This window comes from Danaus plexippus, chromosome 8, assembly GCF_018135715.1.
Source record: "Danaus plexippus chromosome 8, MEX_DaPlex, whole genome shotgun sequence".
NCBI lineage: Eukaryota > Metazoa > Arthropoda > Insecta > Lepidoptera > Nymphalidae > Danaus > Danaus plexippus.
The window spans coordinates 9,838,478-9,859,851 of NC_083542.1; the positions used below are offsets into that span (position 1 = coordinate 9,838,478).

The 21,374-nt window shown below is 30.9% G+C and overlaps 1 pseudogene; it reads left to right on the forward strand.

The window, feature by feature from the left end:
* Window positions 1-10,540: 10,540 nt before the first annotated feature.
* LOC133318865 (uncharacterized) lies at window positions 10,541-14,931 on the forward strand (annotated as a pseudogene).
* The last annotated feature ends 6,443 nt before the right edge of the window (window positions 14,932-21,374 follow it).

Consider the following 21,374-nt stretch of genomic DNA (forward strand, 5'->3'; position numbering starts at 1 on the left):
TGATTGATTAAACTGAACCAGTTTTAGCTTACGACATTCGGAGGCCTGCTACTGGCAGATCTCAATTTCGGAAAAAGTCTTTTACGCTCTCTTCTTCTTATTCATTAGAAGTATTTGCTTGGCCCGTGTGGGCCCTCACCAGTACTGTTATTTGTATATCACCGAATTTTGTTGGTTTGCAGGACGTTGTTCTTATGCACAATGCACAGTGTTGGCGATAGCACTGAGCCTTGGGGCGCGCTAGCGGTAATGGGAAAGCGTTCCGAGTATAAACCGTCAACAACGCCTTGTATGCTCTGCCATGATAGAAACTAGCTACTTTGTTGCCTGTCCAACTTTATCTGGCAACTTATCTCAAACTGGAACTTTGCCAGCAGTATTCTTATAAAAAAATAGGCGCGTTAGAACCGAAGTCAATTCAGGAGCACACATCTTAAACAGAATAGCTGGGATAACATCTGGACCACTGTATTTCTCAACGTAGAAAGATGACAAAACGATAGTGCTCTACGTGTAACGCATATTGCGCATTGACGGCTTGTACCATAGCATGGTAGGCGGTACCTTATCGTATAGTGTTTCGTATAGTGTAGGGTGCACTAAGGATCAGGCTTTTCTATAACATTTAAAAATTATATTTAACACAACGATATACACCAACAAAACGCCGATTTATTGCAAAAAAAGCAATTAACAAAATGTTAAGCGATTTTTGTTTTAATGGTATAAACTACTAAAACTAAAGACAATTATTCGCCGTTTGCTTCAAATCGAGTCTCATTATAATTAGTCTTTGGACAAAGTTTCCCCTACTCTCTTATTTTCTTATTTCTAAAAAGAGCCCACTTTTAATTTGTAGTCCTTACAATTATTTTTAATACATTATATCTCAGAAAAAATTGTTTATCAATGAAATAAGTAAGATTAACATATGTTTTTATTATTCTATGATTTTTATTCAAAAGATTATAATTTTGCCCCAGAAGAATACAAGATTATATTTTGTCGTTATGTTTCTGATTATATTTTTGGAAAAGTCCTTGATTTTCTACAACAATTTTGTACATATTTTTGTCCTCGCCTGAGGTCTTAACATGATTCATTATTTTGATCTCATAAATAATTCAAAATTGCTAAATAGAATAATATATTGTAAGTTTTTTGTTGAACGTATATAGAGACCTTTTGCCGGGCTATGGACTTGTCTGAAGTTTAATAATACACATGTTGTCAAGTCTCGTGTCATTGTGATATTTTTGAGTGTAAGAAATTTTTTAAATTTATAATAAAAATGCAATTATATTATTTAATTAAAAAGGAAAATACAAAAAGAACAACTTACCATCTAGAATAACTTGGGCTCGTTGGGGACTGATGCTCCAAGTTTATTTTTTCTAATTTCAATAAAGACAGCCTTAAAGTAACCCGAGGCTCGAAGTAAAAGTTTATTTCAGGCCAAGGAATCTCAGCTAACTAAAGAGAAGTTAATAATTTGATTTCAATAACACATTCAGTAATTAAAGAATCGGTATTTTATATTTTATTCTTTGTTGTCAATAATATTCACTTACATCAAAGGTAACTTTTATACCTTAACTGTTCGGATCAAACATTTTTACGAAAATTTTTAAATTTATAAAACAGTGTATAAAAAAGATGTAGTATAAAAAAATACTTTTAGTTTAAAACAAAACTCTCCTTTTAAGGTTCGTTCATGATTTGTAAAAAGTAGTACTAAGTTGTGCGGAGAGGTTAGAAAAATGAAAATGTGTTATTAACACTATTCTCAGAATTGACAAAAGATGATTTCTCTTTTAAAATATACCTTGTGCTATTAAAATAATTACGTATGTTGTTTTTTATATATAAATTTACATCCGCATCTCGTGTGCTCGCTTTCACGGTTTCTGCAAAGTAACCGAAACGTCGGGAGTATGTAGTTTTTTAAAATAATAAAACACACGTAGTATAATCCGAAAAAAATACTATAGTCTTAGATCTCAATATATATGTACTTAGTTCTTAAAAACTTTGTTATAAATAAATTTATTTTATTTTAATATTATACAAAATATTTTCTACATACGAGTATAGGTTAAGGTAGACAGAATTTCATTACATTTTAGTTTCTTATCTAGGAGCTATAAGATAGTTTTTACATTATTTGTTGGCCCAGCCCTTTGATATTTAACCTACTCTATATCCGTTTATCTAACAAACCTATACTACTTAGTTTAGATTATTTTTTATTAACATTTTATAAATATATTTAATGTGAAAATGTACGTCACATATTGCAAAGTAGCACAGTACAGGGTAGAAAATACGTTTCAATGATACTGAATCTCAAGACATTTTATGACGAATGAACTTCGCTATGTCAATTACCATTTTCTTTGTACCTTGTTGAGAAAATCAAATAGAATTTATATCATGAGCGGTGGAAGTATCTTTTCAAAATATGAAATATGGCAATAAGTTCAAATAAAAGTGACTTTTTCCAATGTTTCTTTTAATAACACTTACTAGAAACATGTTTTAACTGAATAAGATATTAAAAAACTTCTTTTTCGGAACCAAAGGGAGAAAATTTAGAATATATTGTTACAGAAAACGTTGCTTATTTGGTAGCGACAAAAAAGGAAGATATTACTTTTATTAATATTACATTTTTATCCTTTAAAATACTAATTATCGTAAGTAGATGACGTAGAATAAATAACTGTGTTTCGTTCTTTATAATGTAATGAAAGTCATCGATCACCTGCTCTCCAATTAAACAACAGTTTGTTCATAATAATTATAGCAGCTAGATGAATGAATTTATTAATGCATGCATGTAAGTGATTTATTACACTTGATGAGGGTTGGCGTTTACTGATCGATTTTTCTGTATATGTTATGAAATTCCGTGTTGACTTTTCCAATTCCGTGTAGAGTTTTCCGAGAACCACAAATAGTACAAAGGTTTTATACATTAGAGCCAAAATTTTCTAGAAGAGAAGGACCACCCTTATGATCTAATTATCTCAACTTTGTCCTCTTTATTCTCTTGAATTGGTTAGTCCAGGTTACTATTTTTTATTGATTTCTCAAAAAAACAGGTTACAATTATTTTTTTACTGTTAATTACACACTCGGATTAAGTAAAGAATTAATTCATTGCGGTAGTGAAAAGAGTCTTCTGTGCTATGTCCTAATTGAAAGATCAGTATTACAGGGAGCAAAAAATAAGTTGGTCTAAGTTTTAACTATTTTATTTTTTAATTTCACTACAAACTGTAGCTGTCCAGGTACTACGGTGTTAGTCTCCCTCAGGCTTATAATTATAACTTATTTTATAAAAGGCCGCTGACAAAATTGAATTAAGTTAGTTTTATAAAGAGAAAAGGACATTTATATTCTAAAAAAAATTTTGACCGTTGGTAGTAGTATACATGTTAAGAATATTTCTCTTCTATTCATAGTATCTGTTTTGATTTGTTATCATTTTGGAGATATTAAGAATAAAATTTTAATAAATTTTTTAACTGCTGTCGTAGACAGTACACATCTTAAAAATATTTGTATTTATATATACAAAAATTTAATACCTTACAAATTATGATGTCGATTGAATGCAGAATTTTTTTAATTAATATCTATTAATTCTGTAATTTATAAGATAGGAAAATTTTTCACATAGTTATACGATGTTGTAGGGGGTTCGATATTTTAAATTTAAATTAAAAAAAAATTGAAACACTTTTAAAACTAAACTATTCCGAAGTCCATTACAAATAGAAACTGCATCTTAACGTATCTAGTTATCGTTCGTCATGAGTGCAAATTCTGTTATGATATGATTGATACGTCCCTCACATAGAGACTTCGTAAAGTACATTCATCAAACAGTCACCTCTCTGTAGTTAAGATTATATATACTAGACATGACAAAGCAAAGTAATATCAATACATCATAGATGTCATCCACTTGTATGTCTTGATAGTGAATTGACCCTCGGGAATAGTATCCTTGGCAAATTCTACATAGTAATTTTAACATCACATCTCACTAATAAGTCGGTTTACTAAAGATTCACAAATAACCTTTTAGCTATGAACATTTATTTATTTTTAAATTGTATATTTATTTTATAAACCGTCTAAATGAGGCTGATTTAGTTTAATATACAGTAGATATCTTGCAATTCCAACGAAGATACGTTGTACTGAAATCTTATAACATAGCTGGAGCTAATGCAGTTCTTACTAGCATCCCATTGTACTCTACGGGAAAATAACGGACGATTTTCTGTATACCCATATACAAAATAAAATATACACATAACTATAATGGTAAACATAGTTTTCTTTCCAGAGATTAAACTTTATAATATTGATATTTATATTAATTTATATTAAAATCATAATAACATCGTAAATGTAATAACAATTCGTTTTCGAAAACTGTCTTTCGTTATAATAGTATTAGTAAAATCAAATAATAATATTACATAAAATATTTTTTTTTGGATCGCTATAAGTATAAATAACTCACTAAATATAATAATTTATAGAGGTATAAAGTTTAATGGGGGTTAATATATAATTTAAAATATTATCAAAAATGAAAAACAGGCCGTCACGTTTCGTATGATATGGAAACAGAGTGTAATGTGCGGCATAACGAGAGTGCGGCGAATAAATAAGAAGAGATATCATCGGCTGGGCCGCCGCCAACCACACCTGACACTAAGGTGACCATTCTTTATTAATTTTATCAAATAAAAGGGTATTATTATAATATACGTGTAAATTTAATAAATATATTTACTGTACACGCCTTATTACGCTTTAGATCAAAAACATCTATACTTTTATGTGTAAAACATGTCCCTTCAGTAACCAATATTGGTTCTATAGTTCCAATTATTGTTGCGAATTCTTTAGAGCGAATGTATATGTATTTTAACAATATACAAAATAATCGAAATGAAAGTTATGGTGACAATACTTTACATCTGTTTATAATGGACGAGCGACGCAAACGTTCACTATGAATTCATTATGCAGAGAAAATTATTGTCTGCATTTAAGTGAAAGTCAATATAATACAACTCCAACATTTTAAATGTTTCAGTAAGCAAGGTACTGTAATGTATTTCTCGTAATTAATTAAATATTCGGAAGTCCTTTCAAAACTCTTCATTCTTTGTTCGTTTCTATAAAACAAGTTATTTTGTTAGACAAAGGAATGTTTAAAAGTATGAAATTCAACGGTGTGCTCCCAGTTGGTGGATTATGATAAGGGTTGGTTTGGGTTTGACAAAACACTGGACGGATAACGAGAGGCAATATTTAGGTTTGACATCGAGTTTCAAAATCGGTGCGACGCAGAGTCACTTTAATATTTTCCATTTTATTATTTCAGTAGTTTAGAATCGAATAGTTTGAAATGAAGCAGACTATTTCTGATTTGAAAAATTGTGTCGTTTTATCGGACTTAATGTTGTATTGAAAATAAAGAAACAGTAATGTAAATTTAAATTCTGGTGGCAATATATAACTTCATATAGTAACTCTATCGGGATGTTTGCGTCGACCTATTTTTTAATTATTAATTTTGTACTTTTCCGTAATATGTAATTGTTAATATCTTATCCATTTGCAGCAGTAACTCCTTGGTAAATTATTTATATAGTAGCGTCGAACCGTAGCATGTCAAACGAAGTTAAGACATATTTCCTATAAGGTCTCATGAAATAACGGTTTCAAATGTCAAAATAGAACTGAGAAAGGGATAATTTATTGTTCTAATAATACAAAAAAATACAATTAGATGGGGTATATTAGATGTATCTTATTATTTGGAAAAAGGTTTAGTAATTTTTAGTTTATAATGAATAATCTATTTTTACTTACATTTCTTCCAACTATTCCAAGAATCTGTCCTTCTTCAACTGTCTTATCAGTCTTATAAATTGTATGTTGCTAAATATATAGATATACATTATAGAGCATGAAAGATCAGCATTTCTAAAGACTGCAACTGAAACTCATGAAAAAAGTAAATAATCCGATATCTGCAATACATTATCACAGTGTAATTATTAATGAGATACCTTTTATTTATGTCTCAGTATATAATTGTTTTACTAGAATTGTAAAACGAAAAGCAATTAAAATAATTCAATATTAAAATTTGTTAAATGATATAATATTGCATAATATTCGTTAATGAGAGTTGGCAATGTCTGATGAGTTTGTATAAAATGATCTCTCAAATTTTAACCTCATTAAAGCGAAGAATTGTTGAATAATTTCTCTCATAATATCTTCCTATTATAATAATTTCCATTTAATTATTTACATAATGAAAACTGAGCTCATTGAGGAATAACTTTAGGTTGTTTTGTGCCTTACATCCTATTAAGTCTTTCTTTATTTATAAAATATTATTCCCTTGAAAACATGAAAGAAACTAGTTCAGGCCGTAAAATATATACATATACATATATTTTGAATAGTCATAGACGGAAACCTTATTTCTTATATCTTCGTATATATGGTTTTTCTTCCTTTTATTTTCCGCTTTTATTACAAGATAATGCTTCACCAATTGTATGATTCTTGATGAACAGGAAGCCCCTCATAAGTTATAGTCTCTAGCTTAAGTCTAGAAAACAGATTTTGGAGTATCTATTTTTATATTGTTTACTTAGAACTTTTATATTCAGTGAGTGTTTATATATCTAGATTTATAATCAATTATCTTCTAAAATATTTTCAGCTTTTTGCCGCCGTCCTTTTTAATGTAAATAATAATTATAAGTACTAAGCCAACTATGATTAACTTAAAATACTTCTTTCATCTAAAACAGAATCGTCGAATATTAATCATATCCCACGATAAATAAGATTTAGCTCTTGGGATCAAAGTTATGAACTGCAAATTTTCATCCTCGGAAAACTAGTCCTCGTTCATAATGTTAAAACAAACATGGTATGAAGATTGGTAACACATGTTAAATTATAAAATAAGTTTTCACGTCACTTTTCACTTCATCAATAAGTTTCTTTGTTCCTTGTTTTATAATTTCTATATCCATATAGAAATTATAAAACTATGTCGACCTTCTTAATGGCGTTCACTCAAAGTTTCATTATCTTCTTTTTTCAGGAGTAAAAAGTCTAACGGTCTTATAAAGCGTTTTTACTAATTTATTCATTAGTGTAATAATAATTCAGGCATTAAAGAAAGATAATAATTATCGTAGACATTAAGGCTTACATTCTGGTAGGCATACATTTTTAAATTTGGGTACATCGTGTAACATTATCTAACAGCTTAATTATATTAAAACTTCTAATGTCTTTAGACTAGGTATTTACGGAGATAGTTCCGATATATTATATAATTTACGAGCAATAAAAAAATTTGAACAAAAACTGACAATTTATTTTAAAAATAAAAACATAAAAATACAGTTGTAATAACCATTTAGTACTATAAGCAATTCGAGAATAAAATTATCATGTTTTGAAGAGATTTCAGATATGATTTATTCTAATAAAAATCGTAAAATGGAACGAACACGTTCACGAATTATAGAATAACGACGCTCTCTGTAAATATTGAACATTCCACTCATTTTTCATTTCATAAAAAAACAATGCTATTAAAATATGTATTATAATACATTTTATTTAATAATGTTTTTTTCTTTAGTAATCGCGTCGTCAGTTTATCAATCCTAGACTTAAAGTCTGAAGGGAGATGATTTATGAAAGATTACGGAACGTTCCGGCACCATGATTGCTTTTCCACCAAGACTTAATTCCGTTTCCGAGTTCACTTGTTATTAAACCAGATTTTATATTTTATCTCATCATTATAGGTAAATTTTTTTCAAACGAAAGATCAAGCAATTAAATGGTAAGATTTTGTATAGTATAATTATTATTCAAGTATTCTATTTTTTTAATTAAATAAAACTATAGTTTTTAGGTATGGCTCACGGTTAAATTTCAAATGTCACTACATTTTTAAGTTACATTGTAGAAATCAAAACGAGATGAATTTGTCTATTTGATCAGTAAGTCATGTTCGACAGAACTGATATTGATCGACGATAATCTAATCTATAGATGATAATCTAAGATCAACGATTTCTTTGTTTTTTCGCGCACTAGTTTGAGTACGTTTTGAAATCTTTGTGGTCAAAGACATGGACATTTATATTGTTGGTTAGTGGACCCTGTGTTGGATAATTGCTAGACATCCCTAGCCATCTTCTCTAATGAAATAGTTTATTTTAATTATTTCAAAAGCTATCTAGTTTATTAATAATAGTATTTATCCTTTTGATATACACCGACGAGGATACGTCAAGGCCTTAATCGTGTCTCGAGTTTAATTATGGAGGTTCGTGGGATTCGCAGACGGATACTCTGCTGGCCTCCTGCTGTCGGAAAGGGACACAATTATCTAGTTAACCACCCATGAGAGGCTACACTGCCAACTGTGTAAAACCCCAAGGTGGCTAGTTTGTCATACCGGTTAGCGACCTGACGACTTCATGGCGATCCCCGGAGAGTTCAGGGGCCCCTGCCTTCTCTAGTTCAACTCCCCACTGGCTCAGCAAGTATGTTGTGGGGTAATGATGTCAAGGCCTCTTTTAGCTTCCAACCTCCATATTTACTATTCACTTTATCAAAGATTTAAAATTCCTGTAAATTAGGTTTATATAGCGGATGTATTTCTTTTTTTTGAGCACACATCACCAACATCGGTCTACAATCATATTGATACTATTCAGAATTTAAACAAGCTAACCATATAAAAGGCTTGATTGCGGTTTTGTTTTGACCTTGTTTGTAATGTGTGTAATTTCCAGACAGTTGCAGATAAAATCTAAATTTGATAAATATTCATTTTAATCTTAATATAGGAATATTATAAAACATTTACTGTCGTAGATCAAAATAGCAAAACGGATAATACTGTAATACGAGTATGATGTTAATGTTTAGAACAAAGCAGAAGTTTCAGCTTTTTCAATAAACAATCTCTTTAATTAAAGAGATTCAGCAAATTCAATAACAGAACGTTGAAATTTACTTGTAGTTTTTCATGTACGCTATGAATGTTTTGCCTTAAATAAGCTGTTGATCAGAAACAATCCCAAAATCACGGATGCTGTTTGTTTGTGAAATCAAATAACAACAAAACGCAAAATAAAATTCATGTTAGGCTTTAAGGTACAATAAAAATATATGTTCAATAAGAAAAACTGTTTTTGATGATATACAAAAAATTGTCTATCACACTCCTATTCGTGTTTTGACAAAATAATATTATTATATTTATTTTACATTATCATGTATATACGTAGAAGAAAAATGCTGAATGAAACACCTATTCTTTAAATATTATGGAACCTTAATATAAAATATAAATAGATATAAAAAACCTAAAAAATAAAGAATTTTATAAAAAATTGCATGTATAGTATGCGCTAGTTATAAAATTTAATAATTAATATATTACTCGTATCCAATCCAATTAATACAGTGTTAATTAAAAAAAACCTTTACAGTTTATGCCATTTAAATTTAAATGTTTAATTTCCGATATCAGATTGTATTCGATAATTATCCCTAAAAATAGTATTAAATCACAAAAAAAAACCATGGCCTCAAACTAATATTATTGTTAAATAATAATAATAAAAGGTTCACAATATTTAAATATATCCGGCCATTCTTCCTCTTTAGTCCTTATTAATGCAAAGTCACGATCAAAATATGCAAATAAAGATCAATTCAAAATATTTTAGTAACTTATCATACTTATTGGCATTTTTTCTTTGGATATATACGAGCAATATAGTTAATTATATATGTCGGCGCAACGACATTTAAAAAACCATTATAAAGGGTAGTTGTTTCATATGTATAGTTGTTTCATATGTATTTCACTTTAGAGGGTAGATGTGACATAAACAATGTCAAGGCGTTAGTAATAACTTTAACAAAATTATTTTTATTGATCGTCGTACGATTTGTATTGAAGGAAAGTAAATGGCAATTCGTATCGTGATTTGTAATATGTAAAGATAAGTTATTTTGTGAGTTTTAGTAAAACACAAACTTAAACAGTAACCATTTTGTAATCAATGTTATTCAATTATGATTTCTTTAAATTTTAAATGGCAATATAAAGTTTAGTTGGTTTAATAATTGATTACGAAAACTTTTGTAATGATTACTGTTTATTTGAATTACTACGAATAATCTTTGTAAGTTATTATTTAAAATTAAGAGTAAATGTAATGACTCCACGAAAACCATTTATATTCGGAGACATCTGTGGCGAGGACACAGTGGTGTGAGAGCTATCCAGGAGAAATTACTAAGTGTTAGTTAAAGTTGAAAATAAAGTGGTGCGAGTAAGTGAGAGTGCTTTATTGGCGAAAATGGATAACCTGATAGGTGGAAATAGTGTTATGTGACGATAACATCGCTGACGTCACAGCTCCTAATAATCAACTTGGACATGGCTCTTCGACATCAGAAGTGGGATTACCTACTTCTACTCGTCCATCTGACATTACTGGAGGCTCTGTTGCAGTGGTAAATACCGAATTATTATTATTTTTTTTTTTTCACAAATGCTAAAAGTGATAAAGCGTATGTCGATCGTATTCCTGGTCAACCAGAAGCCAAAATTACTGATACCTGCCATCATATGACCGGGACATGAATGTTGGAATCAGAGAATGGTGTCAACATATTACAACTGCAATGGAAACCTATAACTTTACTGATTACGAAATCAGAATGAAGGTCCGGAGTCTACTCAGAGGACGCACAAAGTTATGGGTTGACAATTGGTTAATATTTACAACAACGTGATCGGAATTGCGGGATGTTTTGATTACGACTTTTCACATCGAACCAGAGACTGGATACTCGCGGGACATCGTTCGTTTTAAAGAACATAACTATGATAATACTAAGGATACGCAATTTTTGTCACAAGCGTGGGTTCTATGACGACGTATAAGAAAGGCAGTGATTGTTGTGCAGGGGATGAACGACTGCGAATCGAATTACTAAATGTTAGAGCGTCATCAGTACCCGAATTGATCTCTGTGGCATCGCCGATACGATACGTGAAACGGTCTCACCCTAATACATTGAATACTTTACAAGGAACTATAAAACGAACAAATTTAGTACGATATTTGACAGGTCTGAGACAATTTACAGTAGTGTCGCTATCAACATTAACAACAGTATGCGTTATAAATGATCTTCGAATAGAGATTCAGTTTCATATTGTACCTGACTGTGAAATATGTTCAGATGTTTTAATTGGAATGAATTTGATTGAAAACACGAATTTTAGTGTGATAATAAACTCGCATGGTGTTTTTTTTCTTCACCAACCTGCTATATGTCATGTGATGTCTAGGAGTGATAAATTTAATAATTTAAATTGCGACCTAACTGATCAAGATCTAATAAATAGATTAATAATTTTGCTCAACAAATATGAAAATCACATGTTAAACACCGAAGTACTACAAATACGCTTAAAAGATAACGATAGATATGTAGAACGTAGACCATATCGATTAAGTCCAGTGAGGAGGGAAACAGTTCGTTCAATTATTAAGGAATTACTTGAACATAAAATTATTCGAGAAAGAAACAGCACCAACAGAGCTGTATACAGATGATAGTAGCATTGGATACGGAGCAGTTCTAGCTCAGATCGTTAATGGGCGCCGTCATCCAGTATGAGTAAAAAAAAAAAAACTACTGGCGCGGAGAGCCGGTACCGGTACGGTTATGAGCTCGAGACTCTGGCAGTAGTACGGGCAACAAAACATTTTCGACACTATTTATACTGTCGAAAGTTTAAAATTGTAATGCTTTGAAAGCATCCAAACATAAAAAGGATTTACTTCCGTGAATTCATAGATGTAGAAACCCATCTAATGAAATATCTGTCAATATGATAAGCAAAGACATGGAATGGTTACAAATAGAACAAAGACTCGATGATTTACTTCGTCCTTTAATAAGATAGCATGAGCAGATACCACGCAGCCGCAAACTATACACTAAGAGAAGGTGTCCTAAAGAAAATTTTAACAGATCCTGTGCTTGGCCAACATGAAGTCATAGTCGTTCCTATCATCATTTCAGGGGAGTATAGTAAATTCATTTAAATGAAACTAATATTTTTCGGATATACGCGTGCTTAATTTTTGTTAAAATTACAGGCTCCCGACGTTTCGGTTGCTTTTCAGCAACCGTGATCATGGGCAGACGAGAATTTAATAAATTCATTTCACACCGCATTACATCACCCAGGATGGGAGAGAACTCTTCAAAAAATAAAAGACATATGTTTTTGATAAAATGAGTACTTTAATCAGAAGATTTGTTAAAAATTTTATAATTTGCAGAACATCAAAAAACTCGTCAGGTAGCAACAAGTACGACTTCATCCAATCCAGAAACCCACGGCAGCATTTCAAGAAGTACATATGGATATTACCTGGAAATTAGGAACTAGGAGTAGTGAAGGATCAGTCTCGCAGCCTTGAAACGATTAGTACATCTTTTTGGAACACCAGTTCAGATCATGGTTGATGGAGGTCGAGAGTTTCTTGGTGAATTCAAAGTTTATTGTAACCGCTTTGGGAGTAACATACATTCAATCGCACCAGGAATAAGCCGAGCTAAAGGACAGCTTGAAAGTATCATGAGCACTTTAAAAAATGCCCTAACTATTATAAAAATTACACTACCGAAAACTGGCAGACTGCTCTTGAAGCATTGCAACTCTCGTTTAATTGCACGCCTCATAGAGTTACTGGAGTTGCACCTCTAACTCTTCTCACTCGTCGGCAGCATTGTGTGCCATCGGAACTATTAAGGTTAATTGATTTTGAGAATGAATTTATAAATTTTGATGTATTGGAGGAATATGTGCAACAGAAAATGTTGGCTTCGGCGGAATATGATAAACAGAGTTTTGAAAAAAAAAAAAAATTAAGGGTAAGCTACGTTCATTTAAAAGAGGTGACTATGCACTAATCAAAACTAATCCTCGTAAACAAACTTCTTTGGATCTGAAAAATACTGAACCATACGAAATATACAAAATATTGGAACGTGATCGTTACATGCTAAAACGTGTAACCGGTAGAGGCCGGCCGCGTAAGTTAGCTCATGATCAATTACGTCCAGCACCAAATCCAGCAGCAGCAGGAACCGTGTCGGCAGATCAGATTGATGATCCTCCACATTACGACAGTCCCTTAAATGTTGAAGCTTCTGAAAATTTAGAAGTTGAATCCAATGAACGATCAATAAACTTGGTCCAACATTCATTGCTTAGTAAAGTATCAATTTATTGACAATTGTCTTTATCAAAAGATCTCTCAAGTTGAGGAACTTGACATGAGGTCAATAAAAAAAAAAAAAATTTTTAGAACCTGTACTAAAATATTACCTTTCTTCAAATCTTTTAGAGCCTCTGTGGACCACGGACAAAAGTCCTAGACCACAGCATCGACCTACCTCAATCCCTTAGAGCCCCTGTGGACCACGGCGTACGAGACCGCCCAGACCACAGCAACATCATAAAATCAATATCCTCTGTGGACCACGGACAAAAGTCCCAGACCACAGCATCGACCTACCTCAATCCCTTAGAGCCCCTGTGGACCACGGCGTACAAGACCGCCCAGACCACAGCAACATCATAAAATCAATATCCTCTGTGGACCACGGCGTACGAGACCGCCCAGACCACAGCATCGACCTACCTCAATCCCTTAGAGCCCCTGTGGACCACGGCGTACGAGACCGCCCAGACCACAGCAACATCATAAAATCAATATCCTCTGTGGACCACGGACAAAAGTCCCAGACCACAGCAACATCATAAAATCAATATCCTCTGTGGACCACGGCGTACGAGACCGCCCAGACCACAGCATCGACCTACCTCAATCCCTTAGAGCCCCTGTGGACCACGGCGTACGAGACCGCCCAGACCACAGCAACATCATAAAATCAATATCCTCTGTGGACCACGGCGTACGAGACCGCCCAGACCACAGCATCGACCTACCTCAATCCCTTAGAGCCCCTGTGGACCACGGCGTACAAGACCGCCCAGACCACAGCAACAAACCCACTTCAATAAAAGTAAGCAAAGATGCGTGGAGCATTTTGCGTAAAAAAAAAAAAAAAAAACACAGGTTCAGAGAATCCAAGTGATCTCTTTAATACAGCGTATGTTGATACGTTGATATATCACAACAAAGTAAAACTGGTGCAGGGCACGCACCAGGCCGCAGAATGGCCGTGTCGGCGCAACGACATTTAAAAAAACCATTATAAAGGGTAGTTGTTTCATATGTATAGTTGTTTCATATGTATTTCACTTTAGAGGGTAGATGTGACATAAACAATGTCAAGGCGTTAGTAATAACTTTAACAAAATTATTTTTATTGATCGTCGTACGATTTGTATTGAAGGAAAGTAAATGGCAATTCGTATCGTGATTTGTAATATGTAAAGATAAGTTATTTTGTGAGTTTTAGTAAAACACAAACTTAAACAGTAACCATTTTGTAATCAATGTTATTCAATTATGATTTCTTTAAATTTTAAATGGCAATATAAAGTTTAGTTGGTTTAATAATTGATTACGAAAACTTTTGTAATGATTACTGTTTATTTGAATTACTACGAATAATCTTTGTAAGTTATTATTTAAAATTAAGAGTAAATGTAATGACTCCACGAAAACCATTTATATTCGGAGACATCTGTGGCGAGGACACAGTGGTGTGAGAGCTATCCAGGAGAAATTACTAAGTGTTAGTTAAAGTTGAAAATAAAGTGGTGCGAGTAAGTGAGAGTGCTTTATTGGCGAAAATGGATAACCTGATAGGTGGAAATAGTGTTATGTGACGATAACATCGCTGACGTCACAGCTCCTAATAATCAACTTGGACATGGCTCTTCGACATATATTTGGATTTTTAAATGGTCCAAAATATTTTATGATATAAAATATATTTAAATACAAAAGAATTACTCTATGTGAATAACAAATGATGAGTAAAAATTCGTATTGCATTATCCTGTGAAACATTTCAACAGTTGCTTTCTCTCAAACTCCCCTAACAGGCCATAAAAAAGGCTTTGAGGCTGTTAAATTAAAAGCAAAAGCCTATAAAACAGCCCCCTAAGTACATACTTACCTTATTATTGCGAAAATTTTGTATCATACATTCTCATTGCACCACATACAGGTTTAAATAAATAATCATAAATCTGAAGTAACTTTCTAGAAATAAACAGTTTTTTTTTTGTTCTGAATATTTTTATTTATATGTCATATCCCTACTTGTTTACTTTATGTTCACGTCCTGCTGACTTCAACGTTAACTTATTTTTAATATGAGGGGATGTGTTCTTTAACCCTTGCACCGCAGCTTCTCGTTGTCCATCCAATGTATGACAAGCCACAGACACAATCAGTTTTCTATAAACCCGTTTGATTTAAAGGAATGGTACTCTTAATCAGTCTCAGAATTTGGCTCACTTTTTATATGATTTACATATTGTTTTAATGGAAACTAACTTCAAGATGTAGCCAACACTGTCTGTAACAACTGCCTTAAATTTAACTTTAGTTTACAAATAAACAAAAATTTTATACAACCATGAAAGACTTTTTTATATTTAATTATAATCAATAAATTTTGCTAATACTGCGCAATATTATATTACGCATGGCAATACCTTTCATTCCTAACAAGGTTCAGGTCCATTTTCTTTAAAGACTATTATAAGGTCGATATATTTGCAATTATTTCATTGTAGGCTTTGAGTAATTACAGACAGCCAATCGACCTTTCCGAACCATTAGTGCCGGAAGTCTAACTCATTGGTTGGAATGGCTCTGTTTCTAAATTTAATGGGCGTTGTTATAAATTGATCAAGTAATGTGTTCGCTTTATACCTACATCAGGTGCCATATAACATAGTTATAATTATGTATTCGCTGATAATATTGAATAAATTCAGTTCAGTTAGTTATTTTTTATACGTTATATAATATATTTTTATATGATATTTTAAAACAGATTTCAAAATACATTTCAAGATATCTTGATACAGAATGAACGAAAGCTTTGAATAAATTAGATAATCAGTTTAATAAATATCTGCAATTTATCATTCGGTATCACCTGTATTTTATTTCCTTGCGAGATTAATTGTTATAATAATTTAAGTGTCAAGATATGATGATCAATATGAATTATTTTATAGTAAGATGAATTTAATATAGTTTTTCGGTTAACGCATATTTTAATGAAACGGATAATAAGACATAACGAAACTAGAGACAAAATCTCAACATTCCATGGATTCATCCATAGTCTATAGCGTTGCAGGGAGAGGAGCCTTAATAGTGCTTGGGACTTGCGATCCAGGTATAGGCTTATGGAGCCCCTTTCTAACACGCGTTAAACGCTCACCTCCAACGTCCAAGCTCCCCTCTCTGCCTAACCAAATTTGAAACGAACCTACTGGGGTTGCCTTCGAAGTACGTTTTAAGAATTAATTGATTTTAGTTCTGGACAGACCGAAGTCTTTTAGGATGCTGTAGAGAGATTTAGCTGTTATACCTCTCGCTCCCACGTCCACCGCGTACAAATTTACGACTAACCTATTCTCAGTCAGTTTGTTAGTGGGCTCGTAATATTTATTGACCTTGATGGCATGGTTTTTGGGGATATCGGTTTCACAAGTAACCGTAAGTTTTTTTTTATTTTTTTTTTATTAGAGACTTTAATATAACTGCAGTCACGAAAACAGAGAAAACTTAATTTAGTAACTTTTTTCATAAAATATTTCAAAACGAAACATTCTTATTTATCGACGTTTCGATTTTAAAATATTGCCATTTGATATTATTAATATATTTTATTTGTTTCAGGAGGTACATTAGCCATTTATGTCTCAGCTGGGTTAAAAAACGATTTAGATTCCGTTAATTTCCCTAGATGTGAAAAAAAATTTTTTCCTTTCCCTTTTTTTTGTGTTCTTAAAAAACAAGATATCTTTATTTAATTTTATAAGTTTCTAATAGATTATATGACCTCGGTGAAGATTATAAATGAATGTAAATTGAATATTTAAAAGTTTTCCAATGTATTAAATTTTATTGTAGGGAAATATTTTTCCACTTTCAAGCTAGTCTTTCATCAGGCGTGTCGCTATCGACCGGCACTTCTTTGGAGTTCCTACAAAGGACACTGCAACTTGGATATTAACACACGGCGTATTTTTCAAATTAACCACTACGAACTTCAATTAATATTTATGGAAACTAGAAAATCATTTTCTAGAAGCATTTGCAATTTATTAAAGTTCTCACTTGTTTGATAAACTCAAAGTAACAATTTCATTAAATATGATTTTAGTCACAACGATAAGTAAAACACTGTTACTGAATTACATTACATCGTAATACTTTTTAAAATCCTTTTTGTATAAAAATGGACATACATTAATTGTACTTCTAATGCGTCTAAAAGGCTTAAAAAAAGGTTCAAAGATCCTCCCGTCAGGATCTAAGCTATTTAAAAAACTTCTAATCATTCTCACCCTTACATATATGAAACTTTTTTGTATTTCATTTTGTTATAATAGCTACCATATGAGAAATTTATTACATCAAAAAATATCTTCCCTCTTTGTATTTAAGCTTTTCCTATACTTATATATTTTACCTTTAAAAAATATCTCCTTGTCGTTCTCTTTGAAAATTTAATATGATACGTGCAACATGTTATTAAATTTATTATGATCTTATAACTTATGAAGAGTTCGCCATGTTGGACCGAAAGCTATTATATACAAGCAATCGTATAATGATTTTCACTTCCTAATGTTCCTTATCCATTTAAAGTATTTAATAGTAAGGTTTTACTTTGCCGGAACATTTTAAATTTATTAGAAATTTTTAGACGCTCACTTGGGTAATTTAAATATAAGGACATCACTGTCGAAGAAATGCAACTTAGGTTTATATTAGTGTATTAAAAAAGATTCAATTAAAATAAAGAGGTTATATATGATATTTGTATCTCTCTTTTTTATTTAACCACTAAAAAAACAAATACATACTCCTTCTAAATATTACCATAGCGTATATAAAAAATATAATATAAAAAAAATAATATCATATCACTATTGTTTTACATCTACAAGAACGGAGACGTGGAACAAAACTACATAAAATAGCCTAATGCGGATTAAATTAATTTATTTACAGACAGAGCAAATAATATACAAAAATAGATAATAATCAATTATAACTGACAAGTGATGCGGAGGAAGGAGTGTATTATTAATATAAATTTTTCACAAGTATTATCATAGCATGAAATCTCGCCTCTCGAATCTCTTAAAACCAATAAATAGCCAGATTTTATTTTAACTAAAAATAGAAACAGTATACTTTGAAACCTTTTTACTCGGTCATTTACATTTCTTCTATTTAATTATTAAACGTTTCGCTTAAAGAGGCGAGATTAAATAAAACATACGACTTTTTAAAATCTTTAACGATTTTTAAAAGACTCGTTAAAGAACATTACTTTTTAAGATATAATTAAAACGTTTATGAATTATATAAATCCTTCCTAGAATAGTTTATCTTTGAAAATGAACTAAATACAATTTATGTTTTACACAATTAAACATTTGTGTGTATGTTTTTGTACTTCTTAGTAGCTTCTTTTAATTATGAACGTCAAACATTTTTTTATATAAAATATAACATCATATTTTATTTCTAATTATAGTTTTTCACGTCTTTCCTTTTTTATTACGTTGTATATAAACTTTCAATACATTATTCAAAACACTATAACAATATAAAACTATACAACTATATTTAAGCTATGTGAAACGATATTTCTTTTTATTTAAATTGAGCGTGTGGCAATTGATAATTTATACAAATTAAGCCAAGCAGATCTTGTCGTTGTATTTGAAGCTCATTTGCATGGAAAGACATCTTAGAGTTAAATATTTGTTTATTTGCCTCTCTATTTATACATATGTATAGATACTCGTATACATAACAAACAAGTTTTCTTTAAAAACCATGTCGTAAATTGTTCATAATGTTTAATTTGAATTTCTTATCATTACATGAAGAGGATTTAAAACATTGTGTTATTTCTATAACTATTTGTTATTGCTATATATTTTTCCTACGAAAATTTTCTTTCCAAGCAAATAACGAAATGTCAAGATTTATATTGAATATTCAGAATTATATCCTTACCTTAAGTCATGAATACTTTACATAACATATTGCGTACGGGTAAGTGTAGAAATTATATATTTTTTCTATTTAAAGCGACTCTTTTATTATAAAAAAATATATATTCTACTTTAGCTCCATGAAGTGCAAAAAAACATCAAAAACTATAATAAAATAATTAATATTATTGGTGATAACAAAAAAATTATTGACATCTTTAAGTGACTCCACTCTCTTAAATTGAAAACTTCCGCAGTCAGAACTTTAGACTGTGCATTATTAGAGCTTAAATCATTTTGCGACTCACTTTAACGTCTCTTTTGAAATATTAATTAAAGTCCATCACTGAAAATGAGCAACCTTTTATTGACCTTTAAGCGGCATTTTAGTGGCTTAAGTTAAATTTATATCAACATTTTCCTTATACGTCTAATTGATGTGTTTGTTCATCGACCGGTCCTGTAAGACGATGTTATTTCTTATTAAAGTTCCTATTCCTTCGTGAATATTTTATACCGTCCAGGGACTGATTCCTTAATGTAATGCAAACAGATATAACTCGGGAAAAAAGTAGCCCATCTTTATCTTAATATTAAATTTGTGTTCTTCTCCCACTGGCCTTCTTTCCTGAAACGAAATTTAATGAAATATATATTTTTTTTAATTAAAATAATCTGGTTATTATTAATTTTCTTGTTCTTGAAACTTTGTCATTAGATTTTATTAGAACCTCGAAGGAAAAACAATAACTTCATTATTGAAATGACATCAATATATTTTGCTGTATTTAATATAAATAAATACCTAAAATAGTAAATGTCTTTACAATACAAATTAACATGATTTAATTAGAAGGGAATAGCTGGGTGTTGACAGTTCGATCAGATGTATTCTTTGAATCTTCAATATTAAAGTATTCAATTTATTTAGTTCATTATTTACGATTGTTCTAACTATTCGCAGTATTCACACTGACATTTGTATGGTATCTTTTTTGCAAAACTAAATCTCACATTTTAATTAGAATATAGAAATTTAGTCACACAATACAACTGGCACTCAAAACTTTCTACACAAACAGCCATATTCTTAAAATACTATAAAACACAAAATTCTTGTGATTTCTTAAAGTTTAAGTTTGTTTCGCTGTCTCAAACAGTTTCGTCTATCTAGTGCATGTCGTATTACAGGTACCCTTGGAATAAAGTGATTGTGAAATATAAATTATGTTCTCTGAAAGTTGTGGAATTTTGTATAAATTTTGTTTTAACCTGTGACTGAAATAATAAATGGTTTCTTCATATATGCTTCAATCATATCATGCTTCAATGATCTGGAGAGACTAAAGACTGATAACAAAATTAACCTTCAATAATCTCGTCTACTATTTTAGACTACTTGATAATAAGGAAATATTGAAAAGGTGAATTTATAATTCTAAGCTGACATAAATTTCCCAAAATAAATAGTTAAATCAAGCCAATAAAGTTTCACTCGCATGATATTTTTATAAAATCACAAAACACTTTATTTCTGATCGTTTCGGCATAAACAATATTTCATTGCATTCAAGTTGTTTTTACAGTTTAACGAAAACAATAATAAGTTCGTTATCGACTCGTGTGATGTTTTAGCGTCCTTTGCGTGTAAGATTTAATAGTCGAATGAAGTCAGATTGTTCTCACTCTTGTAAGTTACTTTGTTTATTCAAAATAGTTCACAAAAAACAGTTCCTCATGATTGGAAATTTAAATTGTGTTCTATTTTCGAGAATATTGAACTAAACAAATAATGGAACTCGGAGTATTTGAATGGGAATTCCAGCTAAATATTTATGGATCATTGAATTTGTTTTATTCGACTATGACTATTTATTCTTCGAATTTGGCTTTAACAATATAGAACAAAAACCTTTACAGAGTTATGCCGGATGCTTGTTTATTTTCTATTTTTTTAACGAAGTCCTGAGCAATATTTTTTACACTTCATGATTAAGTTTTTTGTGAC